Source organism: Lucilia sericata, unplaced genomic scaffold, assembly GCF_015586225.1.
Source record: "Lucilia sericata isolate MDLA Ls3-8-SP2 unplaced genomic scaffold, ASM1558622v1 Contig000029F_arrow, whole genome shotgun sequence".
NCBI classification, from domain to species: Eukaryota; Metazoa; Arthropoda; class Insecta; order Diptera; family Calliphoridae; genus Lucilia; species Lucilia sericata.
In genome coordinates this window covers 1,041,497-1,058,642 of record NW_023994067.1, presented here as the reverse complement: position 1 = coordinate 1,058,642, position 17,146 = coordinate 1,041,497, and the positions used below count along the sequence as shown (strand labels likewise).

The window sequence follows — 17,146 nt, the reverse complement described above, 5'->3', positions numbered from 1 at the left end:
TACAAAAATCAAAAAGAAAACTGTTATACAGGAGTAAAATGGAAAAAGGATTTTCGAATGTGAAACAAATTCGAATAACGTAACTTTTTATGCTCATAAGAGAGCTCCTATTAACGAAATGTCTATACAGCTTCTTTCGAAAATGCTCTCAAATTAGTATTTATTTCTCTCATTTTTAGGTGTGTTATGCTCGTTCTTAAATACTGTCATTTTTAATGTAATATGGCATTTGATTTTCTTCCACAATTATTTGGTTTTATAACAATTTTTGTGTGTAAAACGAAGTTTTTAACTTCGAATTGTATGTGTGCATGTTGCTAGAAAGGATTTTATGTGAGTGATATGTAGGTATTTTTTTTTTTTTTTTTTTTTTTGAGGTGCAATTCGTAAACAACATTTTCAGTTTGCAAACATTTAGTAGATGCGTTTTGCTGGTCGGTTAAAACGGTACAATATTAAAAATACGAGCTCAATGACCATGTCGAAATAATGGCGTAAATAAATGTAATAAACCGCTAAATTACATGTACATAAATTTATGAAAAAGTTTAATGAAATTGTAATTTCAATAATAAAATAAATTAATATGAAATAAGTGTAATAATATTATTTAGAATTGTATTAAAATTAATTATTAAATATAAATAATTCAGTTTAAAAAAAAAAAAAAACAACTAACAACTAAATAGCACATATACATAAATTATACAAATGTATATACATATAAGTATGTACATGAATGTAGAATATCCATATGTATGCGTATAAAGTGTTTTATATACTAGTGTTTCGTGTCTTTGTTTAGATAAATCCTTTTTGGCATTCACAGCGGGTACACATATCTTTAATTTTCTTCTTGGTATGTTTTCAAGTTTCTATAATATTTATAATATATTTTTTACAGAAAAAGTAGGTATGTATGAATATAAGTTTATTAGACTGGCTAACTTCAAAAAAAAAAAAAAAAACGAGATTTCCTTATCGTTCTATGAATATATCTTTGTTTTAGGATGTTTTTCTAAATAATTTAAGTTTTGTGCTAACTATTCAAGAGCAGATCTATTTTTTGAAGGTTTTAATTTGTTTATTATATATTGCTGGACAACAAAATTTATACACAAATAATAAAAAAAAACGATATTAAAAAAAAAAAATACACTAGATCTAAATTAGTTTGAACAAGTTATTAACAGAAACGAAAATTCAATTCTAGATGAGTAATAAATACGTTTTTCTGGGAGTCAGTCTAATGTTTATACATAAATTGTAACATGTTTGTATTTAGGTATTATATACATATATACAATACTGTCTCGTATATAGAAAGTAATTAAAATAACCTTTATTTAGTATGTGACTGTGGATTTATATTTTGTTCTAATTCATTATAAAAAACACATGGGGTAGTGCAGCCAGATGTTTAGATTTATGAAATATACAAAATTACAAATATAAGAATTTTGATCACCTACGGTTTAAACATTTAATCGTAAATTTTTCCACTTATTTTATTTTTAAGTAAAATAACAATTCAAATGTTTTGTAAATTAAAAATAAAAATAATTTAAAATTTTTGATCCAAGCCTTATAGTCCAGGAAATTTAAGCATGATCAGTTAGATTACAAATATATATTTTTTGCAATATCTCGTTTATTATGCGTCATACTCGTTCTATAATTTCTATAATGAATAAAATTTTCTACATTTTGATGAAACATTATTTTAAAGCAGCTAGCTGTTGTTGGGCTATAGTGTATTATTTCTTCATTTAAATGATATTTAAATACACTTTTTCTTTCTTATCTTAGATACAAAATTTTAGTTACGCAATTTATTTCAGCATTGAGTTTTGCTCCATAGTGCAATGTCCGTCTATCCGAAAGTAAAGAAGAGCTGTACAAAAAAAAAAAATTGAAAAAGAATTAGACTACGGCTTCAATTAGCTCAATTAGCCAGCTTCATTTTGTTTACAATATTAATGTATGAATGTATAGTATTTCTACTTTTTGTTTTGACAATTGAAAAATGGGTACAAGATCTTTATAATTTTAATGATATTGGTGAAAATATTTCAGATATGGATTGTACGTACCAATTTCTCCAATTGTGACTCTATCTGAAATTATGGATACACAGACATTGGACTATAGCTCATCGAGTACATGGAATTAATATTGAATTTTTCATGAAATTAATAGTGAATTTTTGGCCCTTAATTGAGATCCCAATTGACAATGCTCATAACTAGCTTAATAATAGCACTATAGTGGCGTGAACAAGTTTTATAAGAAAATAACGAGTTTTATAAGTGCCAAAATCTCACTTCCAATATATATCCACTTCGATCTATAATTGACCCTACCCCCTATATAAAGTCACATCCAAATTACATTTACGGTCATAACAGTCCCAATAATAACAGTATATTGGAGAGATTCATGATAAACCAGTTAGGAAAATAAATGAAAATTCTAATTAAATATCATAGTTTTCAACAAAAATCATTTATTTTAAATAATTATTGACTCTTTTTAGTCCATAATTTCACCAAGTTCCGAAAATCACTCTGATTCATACATTAAAAAATAAATTTTTTGGAGTTGTTAAAGAAGTTCACGCACCAAATGTCTAACCGCCTGTTTATTAAAATTATTTTTTGGAAATTCGTGTTGGTGCTTTATATTTCTGATTACAAATGACAAATATTTTCATTACTTATACTTCTAGCCATCATGAGGTAGTATGCCAACAATTTTGCAAAAATTAGTTATATCTTTTATATATATATATATATATATATATATATATATATATATATATATATATATATATATATATATATAATTTATAATATTTATAATTCATTTTTGTTTTAAGTTTTATAACTTAATACAATAAATGTTTTTCCTTTAATATGATTTAAATAAGTAGAAGCAAATTCATACTAAATTTTAATTAGCTAAAAATAGCAACTTCTTAACAAACATTTGTAAAATTAATTTTTAACACAATAATTCATGGCATATCTAGGAGCCATAAAATCCATCAAGCACATTTCTTGATCTTTGTGAATATTGTTCCACGTGTATTTTATGCGATCAAAGATATTGTGTGTGTTAGTTTCTCTGTCTCTACATGTGAATTAAATTTACATTGTACATACTTATATTCATACTGAGCGTATGATTTATATATATTTAAGAGTAGAAATAAATATTACACATACGTATGCTGATGCCAGTGAGCGCGCTATATAACATATTTAGTAAATTAAAACAAGTAGGAAAGTATAGTCGAGCATGGCCGACCATATAACACCCTACACCAAGAGTATATTTTAAAAATTTTTATTTTTCACAAAGAAACTTCTATGTTGAATTTTACCTTAATTTCAAAGTATTTAAGCAATTTATTAATAAAAACCAAATTTTCTAAATGAGGCTTTATATAGGAGTATAGGTCAAACATGGGCCGATCCTCATTAAATGTGGGAAAAGGATATATTTTTAAATAATAGTTAATTATGTTGAGTTTCATTGCGATACAAATGGTTACAAGTCAATTTTAGACGTTTAAGAAATTTTTTGAAGGGGGGTTGTATGAGGGCTAGGGTCAAATAAGGGGCGTTCATTACGAAAACCTGCAGTGTCATTTATACTTATATAAAACTTATTTGAGCCAATTTTTAGAGAGATAATAGTATATTTGACGTAATTATGGCATAAAAAGCCCAAATCGGGAGGTACGGTTGTATGGGGGCTAGGTGAAATAAAGAACCGATTTCAACCATTTTCAATAGGCTTCGTCCTTGTGCCAAAAATATGCTTGGACCAAATTTTATCAAATTATCTTGAAAATTGCGGCCTGTACCTTGCGCGCAAGGTTTACATGGACAGCCAGCCAGCCAGCCGGACAGACGGATGGACGGACATGTCTTAATCGACTCACTATAGTGGGGAGGGTATTATACGTTTGTGCTGATGTTTGTAACACACAAAAATACACCCACCTTTAAGTATACCGTTCGACTCAGAATCACATTTTGAGTCGATTAAGACATGTCCGTCCATCCGTCTGTCCGGCTGGCTGGCTGGCTGTCCATGTAAACCTTGCGCGCAAGGTACAGGCCGCAATTTTCAAGATAATTTGATAAAATTTGGTCCAAGCATATTTTTGGCACAAGGACGAAGCCTATTGAAAATGGTTGAAATCGGTTCTTTATTTCACCTAGCCCCCATACAACCGTACCTCCCGATTTGGGCTTTTTATGCCATAATTACGTCAAATATACTATTATCTCTCTAAAAATTGGCTCAAATAAGTTTTATATAAGTATAAATGACACTGCAGGTTTTCGTAATGAACGCCCCTTATTTGACCCTAGCCCTCATACAACCCCCCTTCAAAAAATTTCTTAAACGTCTAAAATTGACTTGTAACCATTTGTATCGCAATGAAACTCAACATAATTAACTATTATTTAAAAATATATCCTTTTCCCACATTTAATGAGGATCGGCCCATGTTTGACCTATACTCCTATATAAAGCCTCATTTAGAAAATTTGGTTTTTATTAATAAATTGCTTAAATACTTTGAAATTAAGGTAAAATTCAACATAGAAGTTTCTTTGTGAAAAATAAAAATTTTTAAAATATACTCTTGGTGTAGGGTGTTATATGGTCGGCCATGCTCGACTATACTTTCCTACTTGTTTTAATTTACTAAATATGTTATATAGCGCGCTCACTGGCATCAGCATACGTATGTGTAATATTTATTTCTACTCTTAAATATATATAAATCATACGCTCAGTATGAATATAAGTATGTACAATGTAAATTTAATTCACATGTAGAGACAGAGAAACTAACACACACAATATCTTTGATCGCATAAAATACACGTGGAACAATATTCACAAAGATCAAGAAATGTGCTTGATGGATTTTATGGCTCCTAGATATGCCATGAATTATTGTGTTAAAAATTAATTTTACAAATGTTTGTTAAGAAGTTGCTATTTTTAGCTAATTAAAATTTAGTATGAATTTGCTTCTACTTATTTAAATCATATTAAAGGAAAAACATTTATTGTATTAAGTTATAAAACTTAAAACAAAAATGAATTATAAAATTTCTTTAACGCGGAAATTTTTATAAAACATTTTGGTGTTTTTTTTCGGACATTAGTGTATGTTAGATAGTGGGTTTTTCTTTATACAAAAATAACCCACAGAACATAAAATTGAAAGTTATTAAATTAAAATAATATTATTTAAAGCAGGTTTTTGCAAGTTTTGTTTATCATAAGTTGCGGATTTCGAAGAGTTTTGAAATCATACCACATATTGTAATATTTTTATGAAACTAAACAAAAATATATAAAAAGATCCATTTTTGAAAGCCATTCAGCTCGCCGACGGACATCTAAAGACCTTTAAGACCCAGCTTTATCAATTGAAAGATCTGTCTTTTTTTAGTGAAAATTACATGAAAGAAATGTTAACCTGTAAGCATTGACTGTGAGTAACTGTTTTCTCTCTAAAAACAAATAAAAGAGAAGTATAGACTACATTGTGAGCATTTTTTTCAAATTATTAAGAAAAAAACTTAAAATTTTACTGATGACAGCTTTATGTTTATATAATGCGATAATTATGTTTTTTCAAGTTAATATTCTTCAAAGATACTATTAAATAGAATGGAAGGAAATAAAGATATTACAATTGTGTTGATCAGGCTCAATATAGTTTTCCATTTTGAATAACAATTATAATGTTGAAACATTTTTAAGCATTCTAAACTAATCTAGTGCTGACTCCTAAGGTGATACTGATACCACACTTTATCAGTTTCATTATTAACTGCTTTAGACCTCAATGAAGATGATGATGATAACATGTCCTATTTAGAGTCCTATTTATTTATATTTTTTTGATTAATCACCATCGATAAGACAGTTTAAAACACTAAGTCAAATTTATGGAAAAATTTATCCTTTTAGGATACAGAACTTCCTATTACTTCCGGTTGTCTAAATTAAGTACAGCGAATACTTAAATCTAATCTAATTTCTAGATAGACATTATGACGATCTTCTAAAATAGACTAAAATATAATCTATTTTAATACATAGAATAATTTTTAGAGTATTTTACAAAATACTTTAGGAAGTTCGATACATATCAGCAGATATAAAAATATTCTAAAGATGTGCGTTTAAAATAGTGTACATTGTTACTTTGTCAAAATGTTTTAGAGATCGAATTAATCTACCATATAAAGCACTATTTTCCGTGCCAAATTCCTTTTGCTCTTATCAATGGATATGATATACACGCAAAATGAATAAGATCCAATACCCTAAGAAATCTTGTATGCCATTTTTCCAAAGTATTATAGTGGACTTTGAAATGTTTAAAGGAGCTGTAACTTTTTAAGATTGGACAATCATGTTTATTTTAAAAGATTTGAACTAAAAGTTACTTTTTATAAGGCGGAAGGATCAAAATATGAAAAATTTAAACTATCTGCAAATTTTATGTTACTAAATATCGCCCCAATAACGCACCAGATAACATTAGGTTTTGTCGCCTTGATTATTATTCAATATTACTTATATGATGTTATGCCAAAAACATGTCCTTTAAGTTAATTTATGTAACAAAAATGGTTTAAAAGATGTTTGATTTGTTTATATCTTATGACCTAGACCACACAATTATGCGATGTCCTTGTATTGGTGTATTTTATGCCAAATAAATACATATATATTTTTCGAATTCTGATAATTTTGATGATTTTACATGTAATTAAGGTATAGGTATGAAAGGGATAGACTCAAATATTTTAGAAATAAAAACAAAACAAAACTTTTCTGGTGCTAAGTACAATTTTGAAGCAAACACGTAAAATTCTGTTCCATTTAGGATATTTTTCAACCATAAACCTAAAAAGTTTATATAAATATGTAATATTCTATATCGAACTTCTTTCAATTATCTCATATATTTTACATAGTTAAACAGGTTTTAAAGGTCATTGTTCTAATAAATTATTATTTAACTAATTTTCAATCTATCATGATTTTGTTTAATAACAAGGTGTAGTTGTAGAAGCTAACGCAGGCACGGTATGTATTAGTCATTGAGAAGAAAGCGGCTATGTAGGTATAAGTCATTACAGAGTCTTTGCTGGGATGAAGCTAATGTTAACATTTTAACATACATTTTTTTAACAATTTACATTAATTTTTCAAATCCTTTTATACTGACCCTTACATTGTTTCTGTCCGCCTTTCTACTGGCTTCTAAAAATACCATTCGTTGCTTTAAAATTGTTTTCTTATTACAAAAATACCAGAAAATCTATTTTTCTTCCCACACTTTTCATTCACAACTTTTATTAGCAGTCATATTGATACTTTTTAGGAAAACATTGTTGGCCTTAAGCAAAATGCCATTGAATGACATATTTCTGCAAAAATTGATATCCATGGTTTTACTTAAAAATTTAGAAAAGACGTCTGAGAAAAACAAAACAAAATCAAGTTGCCATAAGACCATAGAACACGTTTTATCTAATGGACATTTTTAAAGTATTATGCTTATATTTTTAAGTTTACTAAATATTTTCCTAAGGACATTAAGCAACAACATGTTCTAAAACAGATTATTTTTTTTTTTCAATATAGTAATTTCATAAGAATAAGGGAAAAATTTAATAGTACCTAATACACCAAAAACGCCGGATTTCTCATATACCAAATCCACTTCGTTATAATCTATAGGGTATGAATATTCTTTAAATTTTCCGATCACATCGTTTAGTTACTTCTTAAGAGCAGACGATGTGAAAAAAACGCTATTTTTTTGAAATTTATATGTTAAATTATAAGTATGTATAACTAAAAATGCAAAAAATGTTTAAACTATTTTTGTACCTACCATCATTCCTTCGTTCTGTTTGTAACACATCGAAATGTTGATCAAAGATCCATAAAAGTATATATATTCTGGGTCCTTGTTTAAGACTTTAAGATGATCTAACTATGTCTGTCCGTCTGTTTTTTGAAAACAGTATGGTCTAAACACAAATATTGCCAGTTGCTGCAGTTTGTATGGTTTCGAAAAAGAGCATTATTGGCCCCATATAAGATCCTCTTCAGAAAATGACTATAGTGCAGAAAACTGGCTTAAAAAGCATGTATAACAATAAAATTCTACATAAACAAGTTTTATAGGAACGAAAATGTTTTTTGTCTAGTTTTATATACATATAAGGCCCTTTCCATCAAATTTGCATCAAAATGCCTGTAAAACAACGAAACTCTACATAAACAAGTTTTATAGAATCTAAAATGTGCTTGGAAAATAACCTGATACGCCATTTAAAGCACCTCTCAAAACAAAATTTCAAAGCTTTGCTATTCGACAGTAATGTACATACATACATATATGGTATATGTTATAACATGTCATTTACTTAGATCATTTTTATAATCACTGCCAAAGCAATCTTCAAAATAATAATTATATTATTTTAAATATTTTTTTTAAAAACACCCTCAAAAATGCCAAAAAAATATCAAAAAGTTGTATGGAATATTTTCAAAATCACACACACATACATAAATATCTCTGACATATGAGACGTATGAGTGATGTGTGCGTGTATCTGCCTGTCTGAATATTTAATAAGCCGATACACGTAATTTCAAACAATTAAATATGTAGAGTATACGTAATATTACTTATACGTAGGAGTATACGACACTCACTTGTGTTTAAATTTACTGCGTATGGCCTTACGTATGAGGGTATGTATTTAAATACATGTACATTTACTGGAAATTTGTTAGTGTTAAAATTGTTATTGTTATATAATTTTTATAGTGTTGCTAAACTAATTAAAATTTCAAACTATTGAAAACTTAAATATGTTTCCACACAAACTCGTGAATCCTTTTAGGTATATGTATCATAACTATTTAATTACAAGTGATGTTACATACATTGTTAAAATAATGAATAAATAAAAAGTTGTAATATTAATTTAAAATGTTATTGTTTTTGTTGTTAATAATAGCTGTGTTTTGTTGCTATCTTTGACTGTGAACGTTCAAAGTTAGCAACTAAACAATGTTTACCTGATTAGGTTTTTCATTTTAATGAAAAAATAAGAAAGAATGTAGAGTCGAACATAGCCGACCATATGATACCTTAGTAGTATGTAAAAAATATGGAATATTTTTAACAAAAATATACGGGACAAGGGTAATGAGGACCTATTATTATCGGAAGTAACATTTAGACTAATGCAAAACGAAGTTGTTCCGATTTTTATAGAGATACTACAACATTTTGATATAACTACCCAGCAAAAATAAAGCGAAGTACTTCTAAAAGAATAATATATATCACCACTTCAAAAGTAGAAATTAGTGAATTTTTTTACCTTCTGGGGAAGTGATGTTTAATGATTTCCGAAGAAGCGAAAATAATTTTATTTTTTCAATGCTGAAGATATTTTTTACCCACCATCAAAAAGGATGGGGGGTATATTATTCTTGTCATTCCATTTGTAACACATCGTATTATTCGTCTAACACCCATAAAAGTATTTATATTCTGGGTCCTTATTAGATTCTAAGACGATCTCACCATGCCCGTCTATTTTCTGTCTGCTGAAAACACGATAAAGTCCAAACGGTAGTAGCTAGCGAGCTCAAATTTTGCACAGATACTTCCCCTTCAGAAAATGACTTTAATAATCATAACTGATCTTAAGAAGCATATATAGCAATGAAATGCAACATAAAAAAGTTTTATAGGAACTAAAGTCATTTTCTTAAATTTTGTGAGGATGAGTTCTTAATTGACCCTATCCACCTTTAGAAAATTACTTTAACGCTCATTACTTACTCAAAAATGCGAGTACTCCCCATATAAGGTCCCCTTATGAAAATGAATTTAACGCTCATTACTAGCTTAAAACTGCGAGTACATCGATGAAATTCGACATAAGAAGTATGAGCCAAAACCTCTCTACTAAATTTTATGAGGATCAGTCTATAATTGACCCTATACCCCCTCTCCCTATAAGGTCCCCTTCAGAAAGTGAATTAAACCTTAATTACTGACTCAAAAATCCGATTGCAGCAGAGAAATTCTACACAAACAAATTTTGTGCGAGACAAAAACTCTTTATCAAATTTTATGGGTATCGGTCTATAATTGACCTCATCCCTATATAAGGTCCCCTGCAGAAAATAACTGTAACGCTCATTACTGGCTGTAACGCTCAAATACGATGAAATTTCACGTAAACAAATTTTGTATGAGCTAAAATGTCATCTTCAGATATTTACGAGTATCGGTTTATAATAGACCCTACTCCCATATAAGTCCCCTTTAGAAAATGACTTTAGCGCTCATTATTGTCTCAAAACTGCGATTAAAATACCAGTAGATGTATGAAATTCAACATAAACAAGTTTTATGGGAACTGAAATCTTCCTTTGATGAATCGATAAATGACCACTTCAGAAAATTACATTGACTCTCATAAGTTACTTAAAAATACGAGTTAGGCGATAAAATTCGAAATAAACAACTTCTTTACGAAACATAATTTATGAAGATCAAAAGTTATTGATATTTTTCAACTGAATTTGATGAGCATCGTTCGATAACTGATCCAACCCCCGATTATCGGTTTCCTTCAGAAAATTACTTTAAACCTCATGACTGTATTAAAGATACAAGTACAGTGATGAATTTTGATACAAATAATTATTTGTACTGACGGACGGACAGATTACCATTCCATAATCTACTTAGAACGTGATTATGAGTCGATTGGTATACTTTAATGTATACTTTAATTATACCCCACTGGTGTATGATATAATTATTATTTTATTTAAATTCTCTATAACCTTTTAAAACACTGTAATTTTATTTTTTATTTTACAAATATTTATTCATATTTCTATTTTTTATTTTAAATAAGGAGCAATTTTACTGAAACTACCTTATATATTTTTAAAAACCAACTAGTAACTTTTTTCGGAATTTAACATTTTTATTAAATTACATTTGAAAATTAGAAACAAAACACAACTAATATTATTGTTATAAGAACATTAGTATTTTATGTAAATGTCAGGTGTCACAAATTATGAAAATATTTAGACATTTCAATATGATTTACATAACTTTTACACATACACAAACTTATTAATATAGTTGTTGTTGTTAACATATTTTAATAGTTTGTTTATATTTTCTGATGTATTGCGCATAATACATGTGTTTTAGTCTTTAACAATTATGAAAACGTACATCATTAAGAAGCAACAACTTAAATAATTAAAATGAAAATAGAAACATGACAACAGCAAATATTTATGTAAATCCTTTTTGTTTTTGTTTTCGTTTTTGTTTTTTAATTTTTAATTTTTTTTAATTTAGTATAATTTCTATTGTAGTATTTGTAAAATAAAAGTTTTAAAGCTTATATGTAACTACTAAGTAGATGGCAAGGACATCGGCAAAGATGTGAGGAAAATTTTAGAAAAGTTTTGATTTATAACAAAAGCTACAAATGTATGAATATATGTAGTTGTTAAATAAAACGTTAAAAGTTTTGAAAAAATATATACACTTTTCGAATTGAGTCTAATATTTTCATTTATTGAAAATGTTTTTATTGCAAATATCAAATGCATAAAAACTTGAAGATGTACTTTCACACAATTTCTCAGTAATTTTATAACCAACATCAAAAACATTAATCAAATAATTTAAAAACATGATTTAGTTTATTATCTTACTCTCCTAATGAAACATTTAAAATTCAATTAAAAAGTGTCACTTATTTATAAAACAAAAAATACGCTTGTCATATTCATATCGCGCAAAAACAACATCATATGCTTATTTATTTTTTACAGCCCCCTAATAAAGTGTAATTTAATCATTTATTTTAAATCTTTCAAGTTCGTGTGTAATTTTTTATTTCCTTAAAAAATTACATCATAAAATTACCTGGAAAATTTATCATTCTTGTAAGGAAAAAAAAAAATAAAAAACCCAAAACCAAACAAAAAAGAACAACAGCATCAACGAGAAATAAACAAGTGTAGGAAAAAGGAAAACTTGAAACATTTTTCATAAATATTTTAACAAATTATATTACTTAAGCAAGTATTATATATATTATTTTCCTCTTTTACAATTTTCTTCATCATCAGTCGAGTCGTGGAAGCGATGATAATAAACGTATTTTGTTGTATCTAAAGCTAAAATCCCCTAAAAGAATAAAATTTTACAACTTTAGCACCTTCAATATGTCAACATAATTTCTATATAGAAAAACAGCAGAAGAATAAAATACAAATGATTTTCTTTTTTTTTTTTTCACAACTTTCATTTATTCATGAAACCAAAAAAAAAAAAAAAAACAAAATCAAGGTAAAGGAAAGAGGACGAATGGGAAAAGTATGCAACAATGAAGGGGAAGAACGAAAAAAAAGTGATAAAACTTTCAAGTGACAGACACAAATCAAATTAATTTATGTAAATTTTTGCAACATGCAAACGAACAACATTTACTGATGGCGAAAAAAAAAAAAAATAAATAAAACTTGGAAAAATGGTAATAAAAACCAAGATTTAAAAAATAAAAAGTTACTCTGTCTATGTTCGAAACGTCAACAACATGAAAGTGATGAAGAGAATTTTTGTTTGGTTAATGTTTACATTGACACAATGGGGCGGAAAATAGAATAATTGTTACAAAGAGGTAAATTAAAAATTTAGTAATTTACTTTATTAACTAGTTTTAGAAATTAAATCTATATTATCAAAATAGACAAATAGATTAAAACAGATTAACAACCGTTTGTTATATTTTGTATAATTTCAAACAAAATCACTTGAAAACACTAGTCCTAGAACTCTGTATACTGCATAAAGCTTTCCTAATTTGAAGGTGAGAAATTTTAACAAAAATCATTGTTTAATGAACTTGTTGCTTTCATAATGCCAAACTAGAAATAATACATAATATAATTATGTACTATGGAACTATTTGTAAAACTAATAAAATTTTCCTTGGGAGTGCACTTATTATTTTTATACCCTACACCACTTTCAAGCAAAATCACTTGAAAACACTAGTCCTAGAACTCTGTATACTGTATAAAGCTTTCCTAATTTGAAGGTGAGAAATTTTAACAAAAATCATTGTTTAATGAACTTGTTGCTTTCATAATGCCAAACTAGAAATAATACATAATATAATTATGTACTATGGAACTATTTGTAAAACTAATAAAATTTTCCTTGGGAGTGCACTTATTATTTTTATACCCACCACTTTCGTAGGGAGGCTATATTGGGTTTGTGCTTATATTTGTAACGCACAATAACATTGGTCCTATACCCATCATATACCAATCATTTTAAAGTATAGAATCATTTTCTGAGTGGATTTAGCTATGTCCGTCCATCTGTCCATCCGACCATATAAACCTTGTAATCAAACTACAGGTCGCAATTTTGAATATAATTCAATGAAATTTGATACATGATATTTTGTTCGCAATAATTCAATGAAATTTGGCACATGATCTTCTAATGGACATCGGTCCATCATTTCACCTACCCTCCATACAACTGAACCCGCCGAATAGTGCTCTTAAGTTTATAATTATGTATTATATACTGTATTATATACTCTCGAAAAAAGCTGCAAAACTATGTTCTATACTAGCCTTGATAACCCTCATGAATTTTATAGTTATAGGGTCTTATTTGACCATAGCCCCTATACAAAGCCCCTTCAAAATTTGACTAAAATGTCCACAAATTTATTCAACAATAAATGGCTTAAGTTTTTCGGAGGCAAGGTACAATTCAACTTAAATGCTTTATAATGAAAACTAAATCACATTTTATTTTTGTAACAGGTGTAGGGTATTATATGGTCGGCCTCGCCCGACTGTAATTTCTTACTTTTTTATTTATTTAATTTTGATTTTTAAAGACAAATAATTTTTATACCCACCATCAAAAAAGATGGGGGGTATATTGTTTTTGTCATTCCGTTTGTAACACATTGAAATATTCGTCTAAGACCCATAAAAGTATATATATTCTGGGTCCTTATTAGATTCTAAGACGATCTAGCCATGTCCGTCCGTCTGTCCGTCTGTCTGTCTGTTGAAAACACGATAGAGCCCAAACGGAAGTAGCTAGAGAGCTGAAATTTTGCACAAATACTTTTAGTTGATGCAGTTCGTTTGGTATTGAAAATGGGAAATATCGGCCCACGATTTCGCCTAGCCCCCATATAAGGTCCCCTTCAGAAAATGACTTTAACGCTCATAACTGTCCAAAAGAAGCAGCTATAGCGATGAAATTCGACATAAACATATTTTATAGGAACCTTAATATCATTGTAAAATTTTATAAGGATCGGTCCATAATTGACCCTATCCCCCATATAAGCTCCCCTTCAGAAAATGACTTTAACGCTTATAACTGACTAAAATAAGCATCTATAGCGATGAAATTAGACATAAATATATTTTCTAGGAACCTAAATCGCTTTGCAAAATATATTTTATAGGAACCTTGATATCATTGTAAAATTTTATAAGGATCGGTTCATAATTTACCCTATCCCCCATATAAGGCCCCCTTCAGAAAATGACTTTAACGCTCATAACTCTCTAAAAGAAGCATCTATAGCAATGAAATTCGACATGAACCTATTTTATGGAAACCTAAACCGCTTTGTAAATTTTTATAAGGATCGGTCCATAATTGACCTTAACCCCCATATAAGATCCCTTTCAGAAAATGACTTTAACGCTCATAAATGTTTAAGAGAAGCATCTATAGCGATGAAAATCGACATGAACCTATTTTATGGAAACCTAAATCGCTTTGTAAAATTTTACGAAGATCGGTCCATAATTGACCCTACCCCCATATAAGATCCCCTTCGGAAAATGGCTTTAAGGTTCATAATTGTCTAAAAGAAGCATCCATACCGATGAAATTTGACATGAACATATTTTATAGGAACCTTAATATCATAGCAAAATTTTATAAGGATCGGTCCATAATTCACCCTATCCCCCATATAAGGTCCCCTTCAGAAAATTACTATAGCGATGAAATTCAACATGAACATATTTTATAGGAACCTAAATCGCTTTGTGAAATTTTATAAGGATCGGTTCATAATTGACCCTACCCCCCATATAAGGTCCCCTTCACAAATGGCTTTAACGCTCATTACTAAAATCGTTCTAGAAAATTTGACGAGGATCGGTCCATAATTGACCAAAACTCACCCCCCCCCCTAATAAGGTCCCTCTCAGAAAATAACTTTAACGCTTTATACTACCTTAAAAATACAAGTACAGCGACAAAATTTGTTACAAATTTCTCTACCAAATTTTAGGAGGATCCTATCGATATACATAATATGTATGATGGTAAAATTATACATATATGTAATGAATGAGAAAATTGTTTTGATGATAACAAAAGCATCGATTCTTAAATATCAAAGTTTATTTATAAGCAAGCACTACTTTTCGGCAATATTTTGATGGTGAGTATACAAGATTCGGCACAGCCGAAAATAACACTTTTACTTGTTTATTATGTGTTTGTTGATTAAGTAATATGTATAAAAATTTTGTCTCACTTTCGAACCCCATAGTGCACATTTTTGTTATTGTTTTTTTGTTGTCGTTTAGCTTATCTGTTGAACAGGTGGAAATAAATAAAAATTTTCGTGAGTATTTATAACATAAAATCCTCTGGGATATACAAATGACAAATTTTTACGTTACGTATCTATCTCTCTTCATGATTTTATATCAACGAAACATTCTTCCTATTTGCCACACTGATCTGAAGAAAACATAATTTAATGGCAGGCAATACTCAAACCAACTATGAAATCAGGCTGTTACTTATGTTGAAGTCTAAAAGCAGGAGCAGTATAGGCAAAATCACCAGCAAAATCTGTGATTTTTTCTGGCAAATGTTGTAAAAAGAAAGTCTCATAAAATTAGTAAATATGCATTTGATTTTTTTTGAACCGGCAAAAGCAGTATGAGTTTGAGCTTGAAATAAAAATTAAAAAAAAACAAATAAACAAGAGAAACGTTAATAAAACTGGTAACATCATTTGGGGATATTAAAACCGGATAACGGAAATAAACTTTAAACAAGACATTTATTAATGTAGGAGAAAGTTATAATTTATACATGCAAAGAAATGTAGTATGTGTGTATAATATTTTATTTATTTATTAATTTGTAAAAGCAGATTTTAATAAAAAAATCATGTATTTTATTTTTAATAGTTTTAAAATTTATGACAGGATATTAGACATTTAAACAGATCGTTCAACCTGATTAAGAAAATTTATTACGCAAATATGTATGTTTATGACTCGGTAAATTATTTTGCTTCAAATAGTTAAATTAATGTAACACACGTTTTAGTAGAATTAAAATTTGTTATGGTAAAGTTTTGATATTAAAAATATTTTATAGAAAAATCTATATAATGTGACTCAAACACAATTTTAAACAAGTAATAAACTATAGTCGGTCGTGCCCGACCATATGATACCCTCCACTAATCACGAATATTAAATTTGATTTATTTCCAATACTAAATTTTATCAAATTATTTATGGTCAAATAAGGCCCGATCATTACGAAAATCGGCATTATTATTTAGACTTATTTAAAACTAAGTTTTGCAAATCTGTATAGAGATACTAGAACATTCACATAATTATTAGATCAAAAGAGGCGTACATGCCAAATTTCATCAAATTATCTTAAAAATTACGACCTGTAGAGTGTGCACAAGGTTTACATGGACACACAGACGGACATAGCTTAGTCGACTCAGAAAGATTCTAAGCCGATTGGTATACTTTAAGATGGTGTATGATCAATATTTGTGGGTGTTACAAACATCAGCACAAACACATAATACCCTCTCCACTATAGTGGTGTAAGGTATAATTAAATACAAATATAAGTGTTATAAATTTCTTTATATGAGTTATTTGGTGTATTAGCTATTTTGATTGA

At 28.4% G+C, this 17,146-nt stretch overlaps 1 protein-coding gene across 7 annotated transcripts in view; it reads left to right on the top strand.

The window, feature by feature from the left end:
- Nucleotides 1-432: 432 nt before the first annotated feature.
- Nucleotides 433-17,146, top strand: part of LOC119610880 — a 227,722-nt gene continuing 211,008 nt past the window's right edge. For all 7 annotated transcript variants that reach the window (XM_037966331.1, XM_037966323.1, XM_037966317.1 and 4 more), the window contains exon 1: nt 433-859. The gene's annotated coding sequence lies outside the window, so the exon portion shown is untranslated. The remainder of the gene's footprint in view (nt 860-17,146) is intronic.